Genomic DNA, 21,287 nt, shown 5'->3' on the forward strand with positions numbered 1-21,287 from the left:
CTACCACCGTCACCCCTACACCCTTAACTGCTACCACCGTCACCCCTGCACCCTTAACTGCTGCCACCGTCACCCCCACACCCTTAACTGCTGCCACCGTCACCCTTGCACCCTTAACTGCTGCCACCGTCACCCTTGCACCCTTAACAGCTACCACCGTCACCCCTGCACCCTTAAATGCTGCCACCTTCACCCCTACACCCTTAACTGCTGCCACCGTCACCCCTACACCCTTAACTGCTACCACCGTCACCCCTACACTCTTAACTGCTACCACCGTCACCCCTACACCCTTAACTGCTGCCACCGTCACTCGGACGGCAGCCGGCCACCGTCACCCGGACGGCAGCCGGCCTCCATTACCCAACACACCATAAATTACTGCCTTAAGCCAATCCCTAACTTAGTTTATAGGCAACGTTTGGGCAGATGACCCGCGGCCGCTTAGCATGTCGGGGGAAAAAGTATGAATATCCCAAGGCGAAATTCCGACACGGAACTCTGGCTTCCCCAATTTGTGAGTAATGAGAGAGAGAGATTGGTGGAGACCCTAGTTAACCCCCCCCCCCTCCCTCAGCCTTGATTCTGGCCCTTGTCCCACTCCCTGAGACCAGGTTCTGGCCCTTGTCCCTGAGGCCAGGGGCCAGATTCACGAAGCAGTTACGCAAGTACTTACGAACCTGTACATCTTTCCTCAATCTTTGACGGCTTTCGTTACATTTATTAAGCAGTTTACAAGCATGAAAATCTACCAATCAACTGTTGTTATTGTTATAAACAGCCTCCTGGTGCTTTGGAGTTCATTAACTGTTTAATAATTGTAAACAAAGCCGCTGAAGATTGAGAAAAGATGTACAGGTTCGTAAGTGCTTGCGTAACTGCTTCGTGAATCTGGCCCCTTGTCCCACTCCCTGAGTTTATAAGTGCTTATAAGTCAACCCTTATCCCCGATCCATATATATGCCTTTCTCTCCTTCAATACAAATTCTAGTCATTTACCTTGTCTCTTCTCACCCGTCCCACATTATACACATCTCTCTTCCATCCTTCCCAAATATCCACAATTAACCCTTTCCACCCCTTCACGTGTTCTCCCGCTACCGGCATCCAGCCCCCCCTATACCCATTGTGGTGTGGGTGTGGTGGGGTAACCTGGGGGGTTGTGGACGCCAGAGTGGGGGTCCCACACCCCCCAGTCCCCGCCACCACCACCGCCACCCACCTCACACCTGCACACCCCATCATAAGTCTGCCTATTACATTCTCCACCTCTATTATTTCGCCATTACCACCCCCCAACACGGATTCACGCACCCCACCTCTACCATTAAAAGAACATTGAGCATCCTGGACATGATCCCACGTCCTGAAGCACTTGTGTGACCCCAACACCCGTCCCCACAGGTGTCGGGGCATCATGGCTGACACTACAGCTAGTGTAGCAGTAAAGAGCCAGGAAACTGTCAGCTGGCGTCTAGAACCCGAGGCAAGTAACAGGAGACCAAGACAGGAAACACAAGACAACATGAGTGCGTCTATAAAATAACACAACAACAGTTTAGCAAATGTTGTTATTAGAACAATAGCAAAGATCAAAGTCAACCACCCTTAAGTGTAACGGTATATGGCATATTACCGAGGACCAAGACCTATGGTGAACTAAACTAATTGAGGCCATACACACTTTATGATGTAGCATGTCAGACAGCGAGCCAGCCAGTGAGAGAGCCAGCCAGTGAGAGCCAGCGAGTGAGAGAGCTAGCCAGTGAGAGAGCCAGCCAGTGAGAGAGCCAGCCAGTGAGAGCCAGCGAGTGAGAGAGCTAGCCAGTGAGAGAGCTAGCCAGTGAGAGAGCCAGCCAGTGAGAGAGCCAGCCAGTGAGAGAGCCAGCCAGTGAGAGAGCCAGCCAGTGAGAGAGCCAGCGAGTGAGAGAGCCAGCCAGTGAGAGAGCCAGCCAGTGAGAGAGCCAGCCAGTGAGAGAGCAGTTGAGTAAGATACCGAGTGAGGGAGAGAGAGCCAGTGATAGAGAGCGAATGAGAGATTGTATGACTTCTCCTGCCTGGTTGTCTCTCCCATGTCCGAGGGCTCTCTCTGTGTTTAACATGCAGATCTCCCCCAAAACAGGCAGGTCTCCTCTCACGAGTTTCATAAGGCGGCCCCGGGAAGGTAGAGCAGTCTTGGTAACACGTTCCTATAATGATTGTACATTTAGTCGTTTGGAGTTCAATTGCCAGAAAGTTTTCCTGGAAATGATCTAGGATTTTGTGTGGTAGGTTACTTGACTGCAATTGTTGCTCCGCCATTGGCTCGGTGAGCTCCGTTGACCTGATAAGTTTTGTAGTTGAATATCTTTATCTTTTCTCATGCAGGTCTGCGTTCAATTCCCGACCGTCCAAGTGGTTGGGCACCATTCCTTCCCACCGTCCCATCCCAAAATCCTTATCCTGACCCCTCCACCAATGCTGCCACGCCCCAACACAGGAACCAACCCTACCTTCTCCACCACTACCACGCCCCACCACCCCCAGCACGCCAACACCCCCCCCCCCCACCACCCAGGCCACCTTCTGCCATAACTAATTGTCACTCGTCATCACCCAGGCAACACGCGCACTGCGCTCCTGGAATGTTTCCCCCAGCTGCTGCAGCTGCTGCTGCTGCTGTTGCTGTTGTTGTTGCTGCTGTAGCAGCCATCTGAATAATATTTTAATAAAAATCACGAAACAATGTGGTGGTAGAGATAATATTATTTATCCTGAGCTGTGTTTGAGGCGTGTGGATGAAGGCGGGAGTTGAAGTTGATGTGGCTGCTCACACGTTGGCACAGCATCTCCATAACCCCGGACAACATGGGTTCAGTACAGGGCGCTCTTGCCTATCACAGTTGCTGGACCACTATGACATGGCATTAGATGCCATGGAAGACAAACAAAACGCTGATGTAATTTGCACAGATTTCGCAAAAGCCTTTGATAAATGTGACCATGGTGTTATTGAACACAAAATGCGTGCAAAAGGAATTACCGGAAAAATAGGCAGATGGATCTACAATTTCCTGACCAACAGAACCCAATGTGTATTAGTCAACAAAATATAATCCGGTCCATCAACCGTGAAGAGCTTCAGTCCCCCAGGGTACTGTGCTTGCTCCAGTACTCAGTTCCCCAGGGTACTGTGCTTGCTCCAGTACTTTTTCTCATCCTCATATCGGACATAGACAAGGACACAACCTATAGCACTGTATCATCCTTTGCAGATGACACTAGGATTTTTATGAGAGTAGACAACATAGAGGACTCGGCAAACCTCCAATCAGATGTAGATCAGGTCTTTAAATGGGCTACAGAAAATAATATAGTGTTTAACGAAGATAAGTTCCAGCTCTTGTGCTACTGAAAAATTAAAATATAAAAACGAAAACCTCGTACGAAACGTAGTCATATCATACCATTGAACGCAAAAGTAATGTAAAGGATTTGGGTGTACTCATGTCGGAAGACCTTACCTTTAAAGAACACAATAAAGTAGCCGTCACAACTGCAAGAAAAAGAACAGGTTGGATAACAAGAACTTTTCACACTAGAGATGCTATACCGATGATGATACTCTTCAAGACGCTATTGATCTCTAAAGCTCTCTAGAGATTCTTTACTGCTAGAATCCACTCAATAAAACATCTAAACTATTGGAACTGACTAAAAGACCTAAATCTGCATTCTCTTGAGCGCAGGAGGGAGAGATACATAATAATTTACACGTGGAAAATTAGGATTTGCTACGTATGGATCACTAGGCTTCTGCCATTTTCTGTGTATAAAAATATGTAAGAAGCAGCCTGAAGACACTCAGTAAAGCAAGTCTTCACTAAACGACGTTTTGCCCAAGTATGAGCTCCAAATATTAGAGAGTAGAGAAGAAAGGTACAGTAAGATGGACAGAGGTGTTGGTAAGTGTAGAGGCGCCTCTACCTGCTCACAGCCATAACCCTCCGAGCAACGGGGTATATAAGTATACTCCTGTTACACTTGAAGCTCATACTTGAGCCCACTGGCGTCCACTCCACTCTAACCTTCACAGCGCCTTTGTTTATTTTATTTCATTTACTGTGCACCCTACACCCGTCTTGTGCGCAGTAGTGGACCCTATACTCATCCTGTGGGTGAGTATGAGCCCCATACTCATCCTGTGGGCGGTAGTGGACCCCATACTCATCCTGTGGGCGGTAGTGGACCCCATACTCATCCTGTGGGCGGTAGTGGACCCCATACTCATCCTGTGGGCGGTTGTGGACCCCATACTCATCCTGTGGGCGGTAGTGGACCCCATACTCATCCTGTGGGCGGTAGTGGACCCCATACTCATCCTGTGGGCGGTAGTGGACCCCATACTCATCCTGTGGGCGGTAGTGGACCCCATACTCATCCTGTGGGCGGTAGTGGAAAATGTTACAAGGGCTTTGACTGCAGTTTTGTTATTAATCCTTTTCATGCTACGTCATCAATCCGGAAGTCGGCCATATTGGAGATATTCTTTGTTTCCTACATTTGATGGTGCTACATAGCCTTCCCGGCTTGGTGCCTTCTTTGATAATTAATTACTATGTTTCCTACAACGGCCAGTGGTCTAAAGCATGTCTGTTTGGTCTGAAATTTTGCTTCCCTGGGAATTAGGACGTCCAAAAATAATAGGGTAGAGTAGTAGCCTATTGTAGAGTAGAGTAGAGTAGAGTAGTAGAGAAGGCCTATCCCCCTGTTGCTACAATCAGAGTTTCAACGTCAGACGTTTGATAAGGAGTTCGGCAGTAACAGTATTTCAAATATTTGGCAAGCAAGGTAATGCTTGCCTTGTTATAAAGGAGTCAAGAGGTAACTAACCCAACCAATCAAGGCGCAGGTTAATCACGAGTGAGAAGTTGCATATTGGCTTGCGGATCATTCAAGCTTATTCGCATATATGTCGTACCTAGTAGCCAGAACGCACTTCTCGGCCTACTATGCAAGGCCCGATTTGCCTAATAAGCTGAGTGATTTTCTTTATTTTCAAACGAAAAGTTCCTGTTGTTTTATCTGAATTAATATTATTATATTATAAACATTAGTTATTGACTTAGTTATGATAGTTTAGGTTAGGATAGGTTAGGTTAGGTAGGGTAGGTTAGGTTCGGTCATATATCTACGTTAGTTTTAACTAAATTAAAAAAAATTAACTCATACATGATGAAATGTATAGCTTTATCATTTCATAAGAAATTTTTTTATATAAATTCAGGAAAATCTTATGGCTTATTACGCAAATCGAGCCTTGCATAATAGGCCGAGTACTGCATTCTGGCAGTGTATATATATATATATATATATATATATATATATATATATATATATATATATATATATATATTACTAGTAGCCAGAACTCACTTCTCAGCCTACTATGCAAGGCCAAATTTGCATATATATATATATATATATATATATATATATATATATTATATACATATATATATATATATATATATATATATATATATATATATATATATATATATATATATATATATATATATATTATATACATATATATATATATATATGCATATATATGGAGGGGAATTGTGTACACTGTGCATATACAACTATACACACATTCGGATGGATATTCAGTTAATGAATATTGTATAATTCTGAAACTTATCTTTGTGAGTCTTAAATTTGTTCGTCGAAACCGATGGTAAAGTTTTCCTCGAAGCCGAATACCACTGCAAACATGACACATTGAAATCCAACATTCTTGGTGAGAAATCAGCTGGATGCTGGAGAATGCCTCGCCTACCCACACGACGCCATAGCGCGCCCATGTCGTCATGGCCAGCCCCACCATTGTACCCAGTTACTGCAGATTTTCGGTATAGACACAGGTATAAGAGTCCGCCTTTGATGTGCGGCGTAGCTGGCATTCTTCAAGCTCTCTTTTTTTACTGACATTACTGGGATTAGCGGAGCGTGTCGTGCTGATTAGGTATTCCTGCCGCATCTGCAAAAGCTGTCCTTGAAGGCTACCGACATGAAAACATAATCACCTAAGTTTCAATTTTGCTTATTCAGTTAATAACATGTGCTTAATTTGTTTCAACTCTTTCAGTGTTTATACACTCAAATTTTAGAGAATCATAATCAATAATATTTTATTATTATTTATTGTTACGTCAGAGGAGAGAGAGAGAGAGAGGCTAGTTATGTATATAAACTGCGTAACGGAAACTGAACTTGCGGCCGTATTCACATACCAATTTGATTGGCACCTAAATCTTTTATTTTGTATTTGACTTTATATTTTATTTACTTTTAGAGTTTCAACAAAATTAATGGAAGAAGCTTCTAGTTTCTATTGTGGTGGAACTCGTCTCAGGCATTCTTCTCAAATATACGAAGACGTTTTTAAACTAAATAAGTATGTGTTGAAGAGTTTGTGTTGTGACAGTGATGGGGTAGAAGTGAGGAAGGCGAGGGGGGTGTGGTCGCTAGGCTTCAGCAGGTAACTGAGGTAAGGGAGGTCTGGCCACTCAAGATTTACCCAATTTTGTTCCTAATGTATTCAGGATTCATACTGAAATTTAATTTTGACTAGAATCATTCGATATTTAAACTAGGCCTTGAACGAAATTAATGCCAAGTAAAATGCAGATTTTGGTTCAACTCCAAAATTATTATTCTTCCATAAAGTCTCATATAGATGAGGCTACACCAGCAAGCACTTTCTAAATGATCCAAGAGGCGGCAGGCGGCGCTAACAGGACCTCAACCAAGTCATATAAAATTACCTCAGTCAAATTAGCCAAGTCTTAGGTTAGCCGAAGGTATGTTATCTTGGAAATGTTAAACGAACGACCATCTTGGCCATTTAACTCTGGTTACGTACTGCCGCTGCTTCTTAGACTGAAAGTGGCGTGTGTGTGTCTCTCTCACTTGACACGTATCTCACAAGAGATACTACATGAACTTGCGAAGCAGGCGGAAGTAAGTGGAAGAGTACTGAGTAATGAAATACATGACAAGAGTCAGTCACAGTGAGGGGGGGGGAGCCGAGAAGTCAGACTGGTATAGGGTAAAATAGCAGAGTTCCTCAAGGATCGGTGCTGGAAGCCATACTGTTTGTTATTTATGTTACTGAGCTATCTACTAGAGTTTATATATGTCGATGATTACTAGAGCCCTATACGTCGATGTTTGCAGATGCAAAGTTAAAGAGCAGAGCTGAGGCAGGCTAACACGAGAATTGTATAGGAAGTGATCATGTTTCCCTTAACTATTCTGTCTTCCAGTGTCAGAGGTTTAGTTCCAGTAATCTTTCCCCGTAGCTCATTCCCATCAGCTCGGGGACTAGCCTGGTGGCATACCTCAGAACCTTTTCTAGCTTAGTTATGTGTGTGATACCATATGGACTCGCTGGAGCTGGAGCAGCATGTTCCAGTATTGGTTTGACATATGAGGTATACAACGTTGGGTGTACTCACCTAATTGTTCTCACCTAATTGTGCTTGCGGGGGTTGAGCTCTGGCTCTTTGGTCCCGCCTCTCAACCGTCAATCAACAGGTGTACAGGTTCCTGAGCCTACTGGGCTCTATCATATCTACACTTGAAACTGTATATGGAGTCAGCCTCCACCACATCACTTCCTAATGCATTCGTGTGTGTGTGTGTGTGTGTGTGTGTGTGTGTGTGTGTGTGTGTGTGTGTGTGTGTGTGTGTGTGTGTGTGCGTGTGTGTGTGTGTGTGTGTGTGTGTGTGTCCCAGAGAGCACCACGAGGTATGGTGGGGTGTCATCTCCGCAGTTCAGTGTTGACAAGTATAAATGTGTACGTTTGGGAAAGTTATGTGTTATTAATATTTAGTAAACATCACGAACCAAGAAAGCCACAGAAGTTACAGCCCTGCTCCTGTGTGAAGTGAAGTCCACTACAAGGGGCTCACCATAGCCCGTGCTACTTGGAACTTTTTGTTCCCAGCAGCTGAATCTAAACCAACAACAACCAAGAAAGCGGTGTATTACTGTATGTAACAATGCCAACAGCATACTAAGCCTTATATATAAACCCGCAAGTGATAGCAGCAAGAATAATAATGTACTAGTCACACTTCCATTATACTCACTTTTGATCACCATACTCACTGTATATAAGTTATCTTGAAAACACGCAACGAACAATGACAAAGTTAATGCCCAGCTCCAGGAATGCTTTTAATTAACTTAGACTAAAAGGACTGAAGTGTAGACCTTGCAGGGTATAGAGCAACGAGAGATATGACAGAAGGTGTACACCAGTCTTGCACAGTGAAGAACAAGGGAAGATATAAAAGACCTAATATGAACAAGGTGTTTAAACAACCAGATCAAGATGTAAACGCATAATAACTTATTCACATTGTAAATATTCAGAAGAAGAAGAAGTGTTTAATTAAATATGGTTGGAGGTTAGAGTCACAGAAAACTGGAACTGCCAAAGTGCGCTTATAAAAATTAATTACCATAGCATGTTCCAAAAGATATATATGAGTGAAAACAATTGGGGGGGCAAATAAGAACAGCCTCATAAAGTCAATAATAATTTGCACATCTGAGAAAGTGAGTAAAGTTTAATTATTAAAATAAGGAGAGAAAGATCCACACCTGACATGTGTGGACAGCCAGTAGGTAGCGCCCATAACACAAGGCTCTCAGCCATCAACAGTCTCGTGCTGGAAGTGCTTTTCTCAAGAACATCACATCTACAGCAATCATTTATTCCTAGGCTGACTCATCAACAGGTTGTCAACCGGTCTTATGAAGGCTCTGGCACACTGTTAGCTACTGCTTTATCGTCTTCCTTATATCATTGTTAGATTTAAATGAAGTTTATTCTGATACTTTAAATAATAATCTTATTTAAAATTAGTCTCTTATTTAACAAATTAGTAATCTTAGTTAATAAATCAGTCTCCAGGGGCAGGGCTTCAGTTGAACTGAGGTAGGATAAACGGCTCTTGTTTGCAATTGCTATAGATGCCTCAGTGTCAGCTCTAATGAACTCTAGTCTTGCTTAAGAAAAAGAGAGGTCATAGCTTGTAGAATACACAAAGATACCTTAGTGCTAATTCTTTATGACCAAATATTAGAGAGAGAGAGAGAGAGAGTGTGTTGTGCGGCTGGAGTAAGGAAAGTAGCAGGCCAAGGGAAGCCTATTCAGCACAGGTGAGCTACCTGGACATCTGGCAGGTGTGCCGTAATAGATTAATGGAGACAGGCGAGGCTGCGGCCACCGACAGACACCCGTCCAACAAGACCTGAGTTGGAATATGTACAGATTTAAGATCAAGAACGAGTCATAAATGCATGGAGACGTTATGTCCAGGAATGTGGGGCTGAGACGGAAAATACTCTCAAATAAAGAAGGTATTTGTGATTGGTAAGAAAAGATATTCCCGAGAGGCTTCCTATGAAGATAACGAGAGAACGGGAGATGCTTCAGGTCAGGTAGAAGGAGGAACAGACAGGAACACTTTAGGGACAGACAGCAACCGTCACGTGTTCACGTCACGAAGGGAAGACACAAGGAGACAGGAGGGAGGCTGGACGGGTGCTCTAAGAGAGCCCAGCGTGGCCTGAACCATAGACGGGAAGAGGGAATGAGTATAGGAGAGGTGAAGAGTGGAGGAGACAATGAGACAGATATGTAAGAACGGGAGCAAGAGCAGGAAACGAGGAAGGGTAAATGTGTAACGATGAAATACAAGAGACCGGTTGAGTAAATATAGAAGAAAGATAAGAGAGTGAAAGAGGGGCGGTCGCACAGGAAAAAAAAAGAGAAAGTGAAGCAGTGAAGACAGACACAGGGGAAGGAGGAAAAAGAAAGGATCATAGATACGTAAAAGAGAGCCAGAGAAACGGGAAGTAGATAGACAGGATAGGAGAGGACGGAGAGGACGGAGAGGACAGAAATATGCTCATGCTTGTTGGGAGCCGGCGGTGAGGTGGGATTCCAGACCTTCCATCACACACTCACAAATTCCCTTTCAAATAAGATGAAATTTTAACTAACCAAAACCAAAGCTAATTATTATTATAACATTTCAAAGCTGCATTCTGAGCATTTTATGATCCAAATTTGTCTTGAAGTTAAAATTATATATATTTACGTCAAGGAATTCAGTTGTGAAAAGTGCTTTGGGAGATCATAAAGAAAGCCAGGACCGTCTCCATGTTTATATATTCCTTATCAGTTAAGACAATTCCACCGGTCTGGGTGTAACGATACTTTTGACTGGGCGCAGAAGGGTATATTTAAAACATTACTTTGTGAGAAGAAATATAAAATTACCAACTGTTTACGAAACCTGTATATCTTTCTTCAGTCATGATATTGGGTAAAAGGAGTAGTGAAATTATGAAATATATTTGTATATTTTAAATATTAAATGGACTAATTCTTCTGTGAGCCCTAACGCTGGCCCGTAACACCCAGATTTAACTGTGGGTGTTACCATTGTGTTTCAGAGGACCCGAAGGTTGAGCTGACCCCTTTCCACCTGGGAGAAACAGAGTGGCACTGTGTGTGTGTGTAGCATTAGAGTACTTGTCGCAAATAATCAAGGAACAACCTAGCGATTTCTTACGTCGTGAATTTTATTTAAAATATCTTAATGATTTTACCCCTGACTCCATGCCCATATATACCCATATGGTCTCCATATACCCATACACAAGCTGAGATCATCGGCATGTCACAGAAAGGTCAAGCTGAGGTCTGTCAGGTTACTGAGAGGTCAAGGTGTAGTGAGGTTACTGAGAGGTCAAGGTGTAGTGACGTTACTGAGAGGTCAAGGTGTAGTGACGTTACTGAGAGGTCAAGGTGTAGTGACGTTACTGAGAGGTCAAGGTGTAGTGACGTTACTGAGAGGTCAAGGTGTAGTGACGTTACTGAGAGGTCAAGGTGTAGTGACGTTACTGAGAGGTCAAGGTGTAGTGACGTTACTGAGAGGTCAAGGTGTAGTGACGTTACTGAGAGGTCAAGGTGTAGTGACGTTACTGAGAGGTCAAGGTGTAGTGACGTTACTGAGAGGTCAAGGTGTAGTGACGTTACTGAGAGGTCAAGGTGTAGTGACGTTACTGAGAGGTCAAGGTGTAGTGACGTTACTGAGAGGTCAAGGTGTAGTGACGTTACTGAGAGGTCAAGGTGTAGTGACGTTACTGAGAGGTCAAGGTGTAGTGACGTTACTGAGAGGTCAAGTGTAGTGACGTTACTGAGAGGTCAAGGTGTAGTGACGTTACTGAGAGGTCAAGGTGTAGTGACGTTACTGAGAGGTCAAGGTGTAGTGACGTTACTGAGAGGTCAAGGTGTAGTGACGTTACTGAGAGGTCAAGGTGTAGTGACGTTACTGAGAGGTCAAGGTGTAGTGACGTTACTGAGAGGTCAAGGTGTAGTGACGTTACTGAGAGGTCAAGGTGTAGTGACGTTACTGAGAGGTCAAGGTGTAGTGACGTTACTGAGAGGTCAAGGTGTAGTGACGTTACTGAGAGGTCAAGGTGTAGTGACGTTACTGAGAGGTCAAGGTGTAGTGACGTTACTGAGAGGTCAAGGTGTAGTGAGGTTAAGGGTCACGCTGTCGTCAGTTAGGTCACAGAGAGGTCAAGGTGAGGTCAGTAAGGTCATCAAGTAATGAAGGGTGCAGTAGACAGTTGTGGTGCTCCCTGCACGGACTCTCCCGTCTCCGTGTCCTAGCGGCAAGTACCTGTCTCCTCACCAAACGTGTTTGGGCTTTCAGTGAAGATTTGTAAGAGCTCACGACCACATTCTTGTAGTCGGTGGCTGAGCATAGACGTCTTGGGCTGCCCATATTGCAGTAGCCATATTGCACATACCTCAAAGATCACGTTGAAACACCATCTTCGTAATACATCTCTCTCTTGCTCAGTGTCTTGGTGAGATGAGGCTCAAAGACTTCCTCCTGATACTAATATCCTTTGTGTTTCCCTGTATATGTATATGTATGTATATCCGTGTATATGTGTGCCCCTGCTCGTCACACGCACACCCTCACTCCTCCTCACAAACACTCCCTTATCGTTTAACTCCATTTATCAGGAATTTTATATTAGCGTTGAGTTCAGCTTCACTGGGATCCATATTACTATGAGAAAATCTTAGGATTATACAATGGGATCGAACCCGTGTCCTTGGACTCCCCAGGCACAGCTACTGAACGATGATGACCTTAAAAGTCTCTCCAGCACTAACTGACTTCTCCATATTTCCAGTTAAGTAGCCTTACCATAGCAGTTGTCCTGTAGTCATAATACTGGTAATTGGTAATTAATATTATTATTATTATTATTAGTAGTAGTAGTAGTAGTAGTAGTAGTAGTAGTAGTAGTAGTAGTAGTAGTAGTAGTAGTAGTAGTAGTATTTTTAAACCTTAACATGAGCCCAATTCTTTAATCCTATGGACCTTCCCGCATATAATTACCAATAAGAGTGGGTGAGTCAGGCTTACCAACCTCTGCAAGATACAGTCCGAGTGCCTGCGGGGGACGGGGGGGCTGATCACGACAACAGCCATTGTTCAGTGTGGGGTCGTTAACGTGCTCTCGATGATAATTATGCCCATTATTGTCTTCTTGTTTGAGGAACACCATCCAGGCGTCTGCTGGAACACCACCCGCATGTCTGCTGGAACACCACCCACGTGTCTGCTGGAACACCACCCACATGTCTGCTGGAACACCACCCACGTGTCTGCTGGAACACCACCCACATGTCTGCTGGAACACCACCCACATGTCTGCTGGAACACCACCCACGTGTCTGCTGGAACACCACCCACGTGTCTGCTGGAACACGAGAGAGCAGCAGGCACGACTGACTATCGCTTTACCTGGAATAAAAATGATTATGCCTCATCTCTGACATTGTATTAATGCTTTAAGTTGATCATTAGTGTAATGTAATTATCACATTCTCTTGTCATTAACTGTATTTATAGTTGTATAAATATGGACAAACATTCGCATTGCACGAATTTTTGTCCATATCTGCTGGACGCTTGCGTTTATACGCCCATCTTCCTCCCATCAAAATTAAACAATAACTAAGATTTCTCCTAGTCACAATCCCCCCCCCCCATCCCACCTCCCTTTCCCCAAGTCAAGGTCGCAACCACAGCTGTTGGGAGACACCTGGTCTACCCTCCAGCTGCGTTATGCCCACCATAGCCGGTCCCTGGTCTCGGAGGCCGCGGTCTGGCCTTATCCACCCCGAGCTGGAGACAGCTGTCTTACCGTTGATGGATTGTTTATCAGTATCTACTAGGACTCTCAGTATGGACTAGGACTCTCAGTATGGACTAGGACTCACAGTATGGACTAGGACTCTCAGTATGGACTAGGACTCAGTATGGACTAGGACTCTCAGTATGTACTAGGACTCTCAGTATGGACTAGGACTCTCAGTATGAACTAGGACTCCCAGTATGAACTAGGACTCCCAGTATGAACTAGGACTCCCAGTATTAACTAGGACTCCCAGTATGAACTAGGACTCCCAGTATGAACTAGGACTCCCAGTATAAACTAGGACTCCCAGTATGAAATAGGCCTCCCAGTATTAACTAGGACTCCCAGTATGAACTAGGACTCCCAGTATGAACTAGGACTCCCAGTATGAACTAGGACTCCCAGTATGAACTAAGGCTTACAGTGTGCATGTCTTAATGTCACGCCTTTATTAACTATATCACGCTAGCGGTCGTGGTTAAAAATAGCTTGTTTTGACTGCAGTAAATAGACAGTATTGAACGGAATCTTGAGTTATCAAGTAGGTCCCTTAAAAGTGTCATTAGACAAGAACTCCTGGATTGATTTGAAGAAAGTAGAACTGTGCAAACTGGAACTAGCAGGTCCATTGTTTATCACAATGAAATGTGTGAAGTAAAACATGTGTATGGGGCAAGTAACAAAGTCAGTAGACTAACAGATGTTGTCACAGCTCGTATAAGACTTGGCTACAAGTATCTCTGGCAGTTGAGCTTGTATAGGGATCTAGATGAAGTAAAGTGTAAAGTATGTGGACAAAGACAGGGACACACACTCGAACACTATATCTTGGACTGTAGTAAAATTGAGCCATTTAGAGATAAATTTAAACTCACGTTGTATGATATGTCAACCTATCTTATTACTAAGGATAAAATACCTGAAATCCTTGCACTGTATCCATATTTCGCTCCCAGTAGATAAACGACACATGAGATTAAGAAACAAGTAGTGTATTGTGAGGACTAATAATAAACAGCAGCTCCCCTATGACTGTAATATCTCCATTGGTCAAACAATTATGTATTAGTGATAAGACCTACCATTAATGCATAATGACTTACTGTACATATATAGCTCTTGAAATAGAGCTATATGGTCCCTCCCCGTAGACAAGATCACCAAGTGTGGTGAGACATCAGTGTTCAGTAATACAGTAGCCTCAAGTGTGGTGAGACATCAGTGTTCAGTAATACAGTAGCCTCAAGGGTGGTGAGACATCAGTGTTCAGTAATACAGTAGCCTCAAGGGTGAGGTCACTTCTGCCCGGCCCCAGCAAGTCCTACGCTCAGGTCAATAATTAATTCGTTTCGTCGGGGACAGAAAGCCTGTGAATATATACATATTATATATATATATATATATATATATATATATATATATATATATATATATATATATATATATATATATATATATATATATATATATATATATATATATGACAATGTCAGACCACGGAGGAAAATGAAACAGGAAATTTCCTTAAGTACTTTCGTATATTAAATACATCTTCAGAAGGAATTCATTCCTTCTGAAGATGTATTTAATATACGAAAGTACTTAAGGAAATTTCCTGTTTCATTTTCCTCCGTGGTCTGACATTGTCACATTCTTAATCACGTGTTTATTTTCGTGATATATATATATATATATATATATATATATATATATATATATATATATATAAACTTTAGGGTTGTATGGAGGTGCCCCAAGGTCAGCTAGTGACCTTCCTCAGGATGGAACTATCTCACACAACAATTGCGTAACGCCAGAGAACCTTTTTACTGTAAGGTGAACAGAGGTCATAGGTAATGGGAAACATGCCCAGCTATTTCTTTCCCGCTTGGGAATCGAACCCGGGATTCCCGGTTGTGTGTCGAGAACATATTGTTTCATTCAAACTAAACAAGCTGGTCGCCTCTATAACTATGATGGGACAACAGTTTAACAACAGCGAAGTTGATAAACATTACCATAACTTTGTTGGATTGATTGATTGATGAAGATTAAGCCACCCAAGAGGTGGCACGGGCATGAATAGCCCGTAAGTGGTGGCCCTTTCGAGCCATTACCAGTATCAAAAGATGATACTGGAGATCTGTGGAGGCGCAACTGCACCCTGCGTGACGGGAGATGTCTCCCGGACCAAGTGGTGACCAAATGGTGAACTTTGTTGGGTGTTATACACCTTTATATATCGCCGACCGGCTCCCATTATAGAAATGGTAACATAAATGATGGTAAAGGGCAAGCATGGCTGGGAGAGTGATTAAAGTTATACCCATAACCACCCATCAAGGGACAGAACCCAACAGCATTTAGTTAAGGCAGGTAAAATAATATTTAATCGTCGTGCGCCTCTCTAAGACGTGAGAACAGTAATCAGTTTTAGGACGTGTTGGTTTTTCTGGGTAAAATGTGAGCAGTTGTGAAAGAACAGAACAAGTACCAGAAAAGAAAGACGAGTTTTTCAGAGACATTTTTGGCATATTCAGAGATATGTTGAACCCAAGTGCCGTGCCACACACCATCAAGGCAAGCGCTAGAATAGTCCCGAATTTTCACTATAATGTATTTTTATTCTGTAAATTGTGTTATATAAAACGTATTGCACGCAAAAATTAGTCGTAGCTAAGTCAAATAGTTACATTGACTCTTATGGGGAGAGAGACAAGGCGCCGAAAGTCAACAATACGTTTTAGCCAATGTAAACACAGAACAAAGGTGCGGAACATTTTCTTTAGCAAATTAGTTCTTTTATTACGTCGGGAGCTTTTTACTGGGCGTGCGTTCTAAATACCAGTGGGAGCATTTGTTAGTGCGCACTGCGGTCATCATGCTCATGTGTATTTATGTTGATCACGCTCATGTGTATGTGGTTTATGTTGATCACGCTCATGTGTATGTGGTTTATGTTGATCACGCTTATGTGTATGTGGTTTATGTTGATCACGCTTATGTGTATGTGGTTTATGTTGATCACGCTCATGTGTATGTGGTTTATGTTGATCACGCTCATGTGTATGTGGTTTATGTTGATCACGCTCATGTGTATGTGGTTTATGTTGATCACGCTCATGTGTATGTGGTTTATGTTGATCACGCTTATGTGTATGTGGTTTATGTTGATCACGCTCATGTGTATGTGGTTTATGTTGATCACGCTCATGTGTATGTGGTTTATGTTGATCACGCTTATGTGTATGTGGTTTATGTTGATCACGCTCATGTGTATGTGGTTTATGTTGATCACGCTCATGTGTATGTGGTTTATGTTGATCACGCTTATGTGTATGTGGTTTATGTTGATCACGCTTATGTGTATGTGGTTTATGTTGATCACGCTTATATGTATGTGGTTTATGTTGATCACGCTCATGTGTATGTGGTTTATGTTGATCACGCTTATGTGTATGTGGTTTATGTTGATCACGCTTATGTGTATGTGGTTTATGTTGATCACGCTCATGTGTATGTGGTTTATATTGAATATACCACAGTGGCTATTTCAGCTGGTATATATCTGTTGACTAGGCTCGCTCTCCTCTCTCCTGCTTCACATGCAAGAATAGCTAGTCCGGTTCGTCAATAACAGTAGCTGTTCTCGAAGGTGACATGTGCAACAATGAGCCTAACACAACAACAACTGCAACAATGATCACAGAATGACAATTACCAGCTAGAACAACTACTTTTCCACGATCATTGATCTTAGCTTAGTCTTTTGCAGCAGTGATCCTAGACCCCGTCCACCACAAGTGATCCTATCGTCATCTACCATAAGTGTGATCCTAGCCCCGTCCATCATGTGTGACCCCTAGCCCCGTCCACCACAACAGGTGCATCAGTCCGTGAGCGGAGGAGGGACAGGCGTAGTATGTCTGAAGAAGGCCATCACCACCACCAGCAGGGCGGCGGCAGACGACGCGCCATTGTCTGGCTGAGGCAGCACACGCACACGCACGCACGCGAGCGCGCACACACACACACACACACACACACACACACACACACACACACACACACACACACACACACACACACACACACAGGAATTGACAGGATGGACAAAGACAAACTGTTTAACATGGGTGGAACACGAACAAGGGGACACAGGTGGAAACTTAGTACCCAAATGAGCCACAGAGACGTTAGAAAGAACTTTTTCATTGTCAGAGTAGTTAACAGATGGAATGCATTAGGCAGTGATGTGGTGGAGGCTGACTCCATACACAGCTTTAAATGTAAATTAGATAGAGCCCAGCAGACTCAAGAATCAGTACACCAGTTGATTGACAGTTGAGAGGCGGGACCAAAGAGCCAAAGCTCAATTCCCGCAAGCACAATAAGGTAAGTACACGCGCACAGACACACACACATTTATATATATATATATATATATATATATATATATATATATATATATATATATATATATATATATATATATATATATATATATATATATATATATATATATATATATATATATATATATATATCATTCACTTGCATAGTGTCCAACCACTTGGGTTTGATGGGTCAATCCCCGACTGTCAAAGTGATTGATTGTTGCCGCCGGAGGCGGCTAGTTTATTGTGCACCCCATACTCATCGTGTGAGCGGTAGCGCAAAAAGCATTACAGAGGGCACAAAAGGTCTTTATCAGACCTCATCTTAGATTATTACATAAACAATTGGTTGGGTACCATCCCTTTCCCCCGTCCCCATCTGAAATCCTTATCTTGACCTCTTCCAAATGCTATATAGTCGTAATGATTTGGCTGCTTTCCCCTGATACTTCCCTTTCTCCCTCACTTTCATAGGGAAAGATACGACAATAATCACACGCACCGACGACCGTATTAGGCTTCGTATGCTTGATGCTGTCTTCACTCGGGAGCTGACACCAGTAATCAACATCCAGATGAACTCGACTTCGAGTATACAACTGTTCGATGGTCCTCCATTGATCCAGAGGGCAGACGTAAGACCTGGCGGACAGCTAGAAGCCGGAGTCGGGCAACAATTCGTCTCACCCTATTTTTCTGGGCCCCCTACCATTAAAGGGGGTTAGGAGAATCGTAGACTGAGTTGTACCCACACTTATAAATCTCTAGATTTCTCCTTGTATTTATTTACCTATGAATACGAGCTAATAGCTCGATTGTGCAGATACAAATAGTAAATACACACGCACTTATATGCACACACATACATACAAGGTAAGATAATTATGCGTTGAAAGCGCTAAACCAATATGACCACACACACACGTGCGAGAGACCGGCTCGCTAGTTGGCCACCCTCGCTGTTCTTGCTCTCGTGTGTGTGTGTGTGTCCTCGCCTAGTGGTGCTTGCGGGGGTTGAACTGTGGCTTTTTGGTCCCGCCTCTTAACTGTCAATCAACTGGTGTACAGATTACTGAGCCTACTGGGCTCTATCAAATCTACATTTGAAACTGTGTATGGAGTCTGCCTTCACCACATCCCTTCCCAATGAATTCCATTTCTTAACAAATGGAATGCATTAACAAATAATCTATTTGTTAATGCATTCCATTTGTTAAGAAATGGAATTCATTGGGAAGGGATGTGGTGAAGGCAGACTCCATACACAGTTTCAAATAATCTGCATTAACAAATAGATTATTTGTTAATGCAGATTATTTTGTTAGATCAGATTATATATATACCACCACCTAGCCCCTTACTCTACACTGAAAAAATTATTTTTAATGTCTCTGTGGCTCATTTGGGTACTAAGATTCCACCTGTGTCCCCTTGTTCGTGTTCTACCCATGCTAAATAGATTGTATTTGTCTACCCTGTCAATTCCTCTGAGAATTTTGTAGGTGGTGATCATGTCTCCCCTTACTCTTCTGTCTTCCAGCGAAGTGAAGTTTAGCTCCCGTAACCTTTCCTTGTAGCTCATACCTTTCAATTCTGGGATTAGTCTGGTGGCATACCTTCGAATCTTCTCTTACTGGGTAACTAGATATGGACTCCAGGCTGGAGCTGCATACTCTAGGATTGGTCTGACATAAGTGGTATACAAGGTTCTGAATGATTCCTTACACAAGTTATGTGTGTGTGTGCGTACGTGCACACACACATGTACTCGCATACCTCTGTGTAGTTCCGTCTGGCTCTGTGCACATTCTCTTGTGTGTACAGGGAAGTGTCTGCACTTGGGCACACATTTCCCAACAGGACATGGGGTAAACACATTCTGGGCATGCTCAACTATTTTCTTCACATCTACTTTTATCTTAAGGACACGTATAAGATTTTAGTTCGGAGAGTACACAGAGACACGCACCACCACACTCCACTGACAAGCCAATAACGAACGCTCACCTTTCTCTCCAACACATACGCTGTTCAGTGGAATTTCTTACAGCAAGAGCCATATGTCGCTCAGCCTAGCCTCCGTGTCCAGGATAGTTACGGAGTGAGCAAATCCACTTGTGGTGTATGCGAGTGTCTGCTGATCAAGCCTAGGACACTCAACCCTAGGGTGACGAACGTCCTAAATGCGAATGTCTGCTGATCAAGCCTAGGACACTCAACCCTAGGGTGACGAACGTCCTAAATGCGAGTGTCTGCTGATCAAGCCTAGGACACTCAACCCTAGGGTGACGAACGTCCTAAATGCGAGTGTCTGCTGATCAAGCCTGGGACATTCAACCCTAGGGTGACGAACGTCCTAAATGCGAGTGTCTGCTGATCAAGCCTAGGACACTCAACCCTAGAGTGACGAACGTCCTAATTGCCTAACTCTTACTCAACTTTTAAACCCTGTTGCCACATTTCAATTACTCATCAACCAAATTATATCATATATCTATGGTACTGAAACACATATATATATATATTCGCTGTATAAAGTTGGAAGTGATATCTTTGTATTCATTACTAATAATAATCAGTTTAATATGATAATATCGCTGCACTTGACAGCTTGTGGTAGTCTGACAAACGCGAGGGCCAATGGAATGTTTACTCTAAAGCATGCACGACCATAGGACTAACTAGCAAATCACGTAGCACCGGTGAACATAGCCGAGGGTACCTGGATCGTTACACCGGTGAACATAGCCAAGGGTACCTGGATCGTCGCACCGGTGAACGTAGCCAAGGGTACCTGGATCGTTACACCGGTGAACATAGCCAAGGGTACCTGGATCGTAGCACCGGTGAACGTAGCCAAGGGTACCTGGATCGTCGCACCGGTGAACGTAGCCAAGGGTACCTGGATCGTCGCACCGGTGAACATAGCCGAGGGTACCTGGATCGTTACACCGGTGAACATAGCCAAGGGTACCTGGATCGTAGCACCGGTGAACTGTAGCCGGGGGTACCTGGATCGTCGCACCGGTGAACATAGCCGAGGGTACCTGGATCGTTACACCGGTGAACATAGCCAAGGGTACCTGGATCGTAGCACCGGTGAATGTAGCCGAGGGTACCTGGATCGTAGCACCGGTGAACGTAGCCGAGGGTACCTGGATCGTAGCACCGGTGAATGTAGCCGAGGGTACCTGGATCGTAGCACCGGTGAACGTAGCCGAGGTACCTGGATCGTCGCACCGGTGAACGCAGCCGAGGGTACGATCGTCGGTGAACGTAGCCAACGGTAAGTGGATTTCTAAGGAAAGGGAAAATAAGCCGAGCTCATAATATAAATGAACCCTTTAACAAGCAGGTAAGCGGCAAGAGACGGAAGTGGGAGTGCATTGGTAATTAACTTTCGAACAAGACATGAAACATAAACATGATATAATGATCAGTAATCACTATATTCAATCAATTTGAGGAGCGTATATGACCCGTATCGGCCTAAAGACCCACGTCAAACATTAACCACGCACTGTGGCAGATACTAATTATACGGCACAAAAGGAACAGTAGAAGAGAGTGAAGGATAAAGTCGAAGGTCG

At 43.6% G+C, this 21,287-nt stretch overlaps 1 long non-coding RNA gene and 1 pseudogene across 1 annotated transcript in view; one reads left to right on the forward strand and one right to left on the reverse strand.

Annotated features, from left to right (window-relative positions):
• Positions 1–18,470, forward strand: part of LOC138371454 (uncharacterized) — an 81,660-nt gene extending 63,190 nt beyond the window's left edge. Inside the window, exon 3 of the long non-coding RNA XR_011230488.1 lies at positions 18,172–18,470. This is a non-coding gene — a long non-coding RNA (uncharacterized lncRNA). The remainder of the gene's footprint in view (positions 1–18,171) is intronic.
• On the reverse strand, positions 10,795–11,879 carry LOC138371302 (uncharacterized; annotated as a pseudogene).
• Positions 18,471–21,287: the final 2,817 nt, after the last annotated feature.

Source organism: Procambarus clarkii, chromosome 35, assembly GCF_040958095.1.
Source record: "Procambarus clarkii isolate CNS0578487 chromosome 35, FALCON_Pclarkii_2.0, whole genome shotgun sequence".
Taxonomy (NCBI): domain Eukaryota; kingdom Metazoa; phylum Arthropoda; class Malacostraca; order Decapoda; family Cambaridae; genus Procambarus; species Procambarus clarkii.